Raw genomic sequence first — 6,823 nt, 5'->3', positions numbered from 1 at the left:
GTTTGAATAAGTTGTTTGAAGTTGTTAAAATTTGAATTGGTAAATCTAGACCTGAGAATAAGTGATTTACCTCTCCTCTTAGTTATTCTAATCATTATAACAACATTAACATTGAAGATTCTTTAAGTTAGTTCGGATGTATTGAACATCTTTTCCATCTTGAGTATTATAACTAGAGATTGATCAATGAACCCGACTAAGGGCCAAATCTTGATATTGTATTGGGAGAAGTGTGCTCTAGGAAGTGTTCCTATGCACTTTCATTCCCCTTTTCTTTCTTATTTTCTCTTAGCCAAGCAATAGTTCTAATAGAGTAAATTCATCTTGTTGACCATTTGACTCCTAGTGGGGTTTTCTCTTGACTAGGATTCCTCCAGAGCATATATAGTGTTATGTATATTATTGTTTAGAATTCAAATGTGTTATGTGTTGTTGACCTTCAATTATTGTTTAGCATTCAAATGTGTAATTGGTTTAAGTATTCAAACAAATAATTGTTAGAGTAGAATTGATTCACCACACCTAGTTGTGCTTGCCTCATTTTGAGCCAAACATAGGGATGTGTAGTTGTATATCATTGTCTGTAACATAAGAAAAAGATTCATTTTGTGATATATCCTTGCATAATTGCACTCACATATCCTTATTATATTGTCTTTAGAATTTATGTTCACATGTTTTTGAAAGATTTTGTTCCAATAGTTGTGTTTCTTTTCAAATATGTGCTTATATTCTGGTTTTTGGAAGATCATTTGTGCAAAGATTTATATCATTACTTTTGATCTCTTAAAAATAAACACATTGCATAGTTTTTGTTAGGCATTCAAGATTTTATATATGTTACCTTAAGACCAACTAGTGCTTTGCATTTTTATTTCACAATTGCAACCCAAATTTAATGAAAGAGTACATGTGTATGTCATTATGAGTTCAAGTTTTGTACCTAGCTCAACAATTCTCTTGTTTTTCATCCTCAATATATTCACCATTTTTTTGCTGAATTTGAATATCAAAATGAAATATAACTAAAAAAATAGTGCATATAAGTTTATGAAGTCATAAGTAAATGATAGAAGAGACCCACAAAAAATAAAAATGACACCCACAAAAAACCAAAAAACAAAGGGGATAGAAGATTAAAGGGAAGAGGTTTTAACCCCCTCCTACTCTTCATTCAATTCCTTGAAAAGGTTCAAGAAGTCCCTTTTTTGTTCATTTTTCTAAGACTAAAGTCTCCTTGCTGAATTTTACATGTATGTAGCCTTAAGTCCTTCAGGCATCATATTTTTTTCTTCTCTTTTAGAGATGAGTTTTACCCCCCTTTCTTTACTTATGAGAGATTCCATTTACATCATACATAGGTACCTAACATGACCTCATTATCAAGATGCATATTGAGTACTTCTATAATAACTGTACAAACTAAATGCACTTAAGAAGGTGTTATTGTATTTAAAGTGTTCTATCTAGTAATAATCACACTCATATATATATATTTATATATATATATATGGTTGACTTTTATGTAGGTTACAAGTACCAAGAGTAGAATTCTTTGAATTGTTACGTGATGAGTGTGCCTTATCGCAATATTTCAATGGTAAAAGAGGGGAGATAGTTTTCAAGTCCAAATCCTATCCCCAAGCCCATTTTGTCATGTGGTAAAGGACAAATATATGTTTACTCTAGACTTTTGAATTTGTCAAGGTGATGTAAATTTGAGAACTCTCTCTCTCTCTATATATATATATAACTCTTAACTTCTATTACTTAATAACTATTTTACACTTCAAAAAATCTCCAATTTTAATGATTTTATTAGTAATAATGGTGTCTATTACCCATTCAATATCTAACTCACGATATTATTATTTTGTGTAGTTAGCAATTTAGTAGATTAACATAGACAAACCTTAGGAACGGTTTATATCCACTTTACCATATTAAAAAACAAGAAGAAAATCCGATGAGAATTTCACAAGAACGTCACAGATTCCTCTTATGGCCGGCAACCCAGGTCAACTGGCAACAATGCTGGTTTTCATGAAGCCACCTCGAGGCCAGACACGTGTATGCCAAACCATTCTGAGCGACGATAGATTTGTCGCTCTCAATGGTGAAATAGCCTCGTATGGGCCGCCTGCAACAAAACGACATAAACATAAAACAAACAAACCTAACCTACAAGACTATCGCATTCTTCGTCACCCACTCTATAAATTAACCATTCATCAGCAGAACCAATCAGAAAATCTTCAACCATGAGGACTGCTATATGCTCTCTCCTCCTATCTCTCTTTGCGTTCACAGCTGCGGCATCTGAAAACAGTTACCTATGGCCAAAACCCATCTCTGTGCAATGGGGAAGTGATACCCAACTTATGATCCCATTATCTCCTTCCTTAGAAATCTCGTTTCCCAATCACACAACCCTTGCAAACGCAGTCTCCCGCTACAAAAACCTTATCGCAGAAAAACCATGGTATCCAATCCACTCACCCGACGCTGCACCATCCACGCCCCTTTCTTCCACCCCGTTAAAACAGCTCAACGTGCTTGTGCGCGATCTCGACTCCGACCTTCAGCCCGGAGTCGACGAGTCGTACAATCTCACCGTTCCGTCCGACGGAACGCCGGCCACTTTATCGGCTCATACGGCGTGGGGAGCCATTTGGGGGTTGGAGACCTTCTCACAGCTCCTCCGCGGTTACAACGCAACCTCTTATTACCCTCTCCTCATACTCGGCCCTTTGACCATCGTTGACTACCCGTTGTTCCCTCACAGAGGAATCACGTTGGACACGAGCAGGAACTTTTACACTGTAAATGAAATCCAGAGGACAATCATGGGCATGAGCTACAACAAGCTCAATGTGTTCCACTGGCACATAACCGACTCGCATTCGTTTCCGCTAGAATTGCCTTCGGAGCCCGTTTTAGCGCAGAAAGGGTCGTACCCAGCAATGACGTATACAAACGAAGATGTGCGTAGAATAATTGAATATGGGCGAGACCATGGCGTCCGTGTCATCCCTGAGATTGACGCTCCAGGTACTTATATACAGAAATGAGCTGACTTTGTTTACTTTTCTTTCCATGTTCTTGTTATTGAAAACATAAACGTTTAAATGGTTTCAGGGCACACGTTGTCGTGGGCCACGGCCTATCCAGAGATCGTAACATGCGCCAAATCATTCTGGAACCCCAGCAGCCCTTCGGAGGAGCCAACGGCAGCAGAGCCAGGATCGGGGCACCTGAATCCTCTCCACCCAAACACATACAAAGTAGTCAAAAACGTCGTCAACGACGTGGCCTCCATGTTCCCTGATAATTTCTACCACGGAGGCAACGATGAAATCATTCCCGGCTGTTGGAAGCAAAACGCCGACATTCAAAAATTCCTTGGCCAGGGAGGAACTCTGAGCGAGCTGCTTGAGAAATTCGTGAACACAACCCACCCATATATAACTGCCCACAACAAGACCGTCATATACTGGGAGGACGTGCTGCTGGACGCAACGATAAAAGTAAGAGCAGATCTTCTGCCGAAAGAGACCACCATTCTACAGACATGGAACAACGGCCCCAACAACACAAAGCTCATTACTTCGGCAGGATATCGGGCGATCGTTTCGTCGGCGGATTTCTACTATTTGGACTGCGGCCACGGTGACTTTCTGGGCAACGATAGCCGCTATGATAAGCAGGTTTCAGACGACCCGGGGAATCCTTTCAACTATGGTGGTGGAAATGGCGGGTCGTGGTGTGGGCCGTTCAAGACGTGGCAGAGAATATATGATTATGATATCACGTACGGGCTGAGTGAGGAGGAGGCAAGGCTTGTTTTAGGGGGAGAGGTTGTCCTCTGGTCTGAACAGGCGGATGGGACTGTTTTGGATGCTCGTCTTTGGCCCAGAGCTTCTGCAATGGCGGAGACGTTGTGGTCCGGGAATAGAGATTCCAGTGGGCGAAAGAGATATGCAGAGGCCATAGACAGATTGAACCAGTGGAGGTATCGGATGGTGAGTAGGGGAATTAATGCAGAGCCTCTGCAACCATTGTGGTGCCTCAGCAACCCAGGAATGTGTAACTTGAATCAATAAGCTTATCTGCAGTGTTCATCTTCTGTTATTCTTTCCATTTTTGCGGAACAGTTGTTTACCCCACTGTGTACAGTCGAGTAATGGACTGCACCTCGTCTCCATTGATTGTATTCTTCACATTCAAAATTTAATTTAGTGTTTTCATGTGTATTGTTCATCTTGTTGGGTGTCCATCTCCTAAGTGTTATGATTATTTGATTATAGGTTACTTGTATGGTTATGTTGGTTCTAAATCCACTTTGTTCTTTAGCGGGCTTGTTTATGGATTATGAGAACAGTGTCTCAGATGAACCATGGAAAATTTTGGTTTGTCATTGTATCATTATGGCTACTTCTTGCAGTCAGTTGATTTGTTAGATAACGTTTTGTTTGCTTCATTTTTCAGTATTAGGGCTTCTCTTTAATAGTTAGTTAAGAAAGCTTCACAACTTTTCTATAAGTGTTTAAACAGAATTGTTTATATTATACAAGTTCTAGGAATTGATGTGCAGGACTGACTTCTTCAAATTACATGATTTCGAGCACAAAGCCCACTCTGCTATATTGTATTAGTTTGTATATGTGTGTATCTAACCTTATCATGTATTTCATTTATGTATTCTGACGCAATCAAGTGCTCATGGCCTTCATATTTATGTACTTAGTACTCCCCAATGTGGAACTAGTCATTTACTAGTGATATGCCTGTGTCAGTTTAGGATTCAACTTGTATTTTTTTATGCATTTTGGCCCAAATTCATCAATTGACATCTCTGCCTTCTCATTGACATCTGAGCATTTTTTCATCTCCGCCTATGCATCATTGCATTTGTCCCCAACGGTTGAGACTTTCTTGTTACAAAATTCTACTAGTTATGAATCAATGTCTTCATCAATTATCGTCTACACTTCCCTAATCATCATCTTTGTTTAGAGTTGGATTGCATATAGTTTCAAGGGATTGGTATTATGTGGGTTTTTTCATGTTGGATTTCTGAGGGTCCCTTATTGCCTTATGGACCTTAAGGACGCTTGTATATGGTTGTATGCTTATTTATTCCCCTATGATCATGATTAGAAAGGTAAATGAACTTTGTATAGCTAATTAGCGTAGGAACTTCTATTTGGGTTTAAATAGAATATATGTGTTATGGGATCAAAATTCTTATGGTCTTCCTTCTTGTTATCCATGGACGCTTGTTAGTTTAGGATGTTGTGGTTTGTGGACGATGTTTGGGTTCTTGATGGATAATATCATACATATGTCGTTTCTCCATTGTGAGATTATATATAGTGGCTTGGGAACCATTGAAAGTATTTTATAAGACTTCTTGTTGTGTGTGAACATGTGATGAACTTGTAAATTTTTCTTGATTTTATGGTTTATAGATTTTAATTGCTTTGTGATGCATTTAGTTACATAATTTTTATGCCATGTTCTCTTATATTTTAAAAAAAATTGTATATGGTATTTTTTAAAAAATTTTGTTCTAAGGGTTCTTGGGTGGGGCACTGCAAAGAATCTCATATAATGTGATGCAAGAGCATCCTCGCTGTAAGGGCAATCTCGCATCACTCAAAAATATTTTTATTTCTAAATTTCTTGTTTTTGTGTTTTTATTAAGGATTATTCTTGTAGAGAGTTTCTATTTGAGGGAGCTTGCTAATTTTAGTAAGTTCATATTATGTGCTTAGATTGTTCTAATCTTATATATGGAGGTTCATTTTGGACATATATCAACCTGCTGCATGAATTTTATTGTCATATCATATGTATTGGTATAGTTTTTGTAGATTTTCAATATGAATTTTGGATATTTAAACTTCAAGTTCAACGATGAAAGCCTAAATGACTTTGAAATGAGACAAAACCAAAACTAATAAATGCTTGCACTATCAACCACATAGATCGCTAGATGAGGATTCTAAAATGGGGTTGTAATAGCCCATCGAGTCAACGGTTTGCTAGTTATGGTCTCTAGAAGTGGACCCATCCAAAAATATTATCTGTTTATTATCTTGAGTCAATCATATGTAATAAAGTGTAATGGAATAATATAATATGAGGTTGGTCGGCCTCAAGGGTTAGGGCTTAATGTCTAGAACCTTCTCGTGCAGTTAAAAGTGCCTATATAAGGAAAGCTTGTAGGTTGACTAAGACACATCTAGGTGATAGTTGCAACTTTGTCTTGTAGACTATTATAAGGAAGGTGCCTATATGGGTTCACATATTGTAATTATGTGATTCCATATTTGTGGCAATAATAAGAAGCCCATATTTTTTCTCTCAATTTGTGTTGTTCTTGTTGTGTGTTGCGGTATTAACAGGAGCACCCTTTATCACATGGTATTAGAGCATGAGTTCCTAAGTTTGTAAATAGATTTCCAACTTAGAGATAGTTTGCACTAGGACTGTGGTTTGGGTTGAGCATTTAGACAGATTGTTAATTGTGAGATAGTTTGCACTAGGGTTTCAACAAAAGGACGAAAATGCCTCCATAAAGAGAGCATGGTGGAAGAGTAGTAGGTGTTACACCTAAGGGTTTTAGAGCCCTCTAGACACAGTTGCAAGCATTGGAAAAAATATGTGAAGAGGAATAAATCTTGTCGTAAGAGATGAAAGTGAGGATGATGAAGAAGAAGGAAATGTTGAAGAAGAGACATTTTTGAACCCAAAAGAAGAGATGCATTTTAGGGTCATTTTCAAGAATGAGAAATGACCTAAGTTTGAGGTCCCCACA

The 6,823-nt window shown here is 37.9% G+C and overlaps 1 pseudogene; it reads left to right on the top strand.

Annotated features, from left to right (window-relative positions):
- Positions 1-2,261: 2,261 nt before the first annotated feature.
- On the top strand, positions 2,262-4,103 carry LOC149576775 (beta-hexosaminidase 2 pseudogene; annotated as a pseudogene).
- Positions 4,104-6,823: the final 2,720 nt, after the last annotated feature.

Source organism: Cupressus sempervirens, chromosome 1 (genome assembly GCF_028749045.1).
Source record: "Cupressus sempervirens isolate cs-2001-9-10 chromosome 1, ASM2874904v1, whole genome shotgun sequence".
NCBI classification, from domain to species: domain Eukaryota; kingdom Viridiplantae; phylum Streptophyta; class Pinopsida; order Cupressales; family Cupressaceae; genus Cupressus; species Cupressus sempervirens.
The sequence above is the reverse complement of the archived record's forward strand: the minus strand, read 5'-3'. Positions and strand labels throughout refer to the sequence as shown.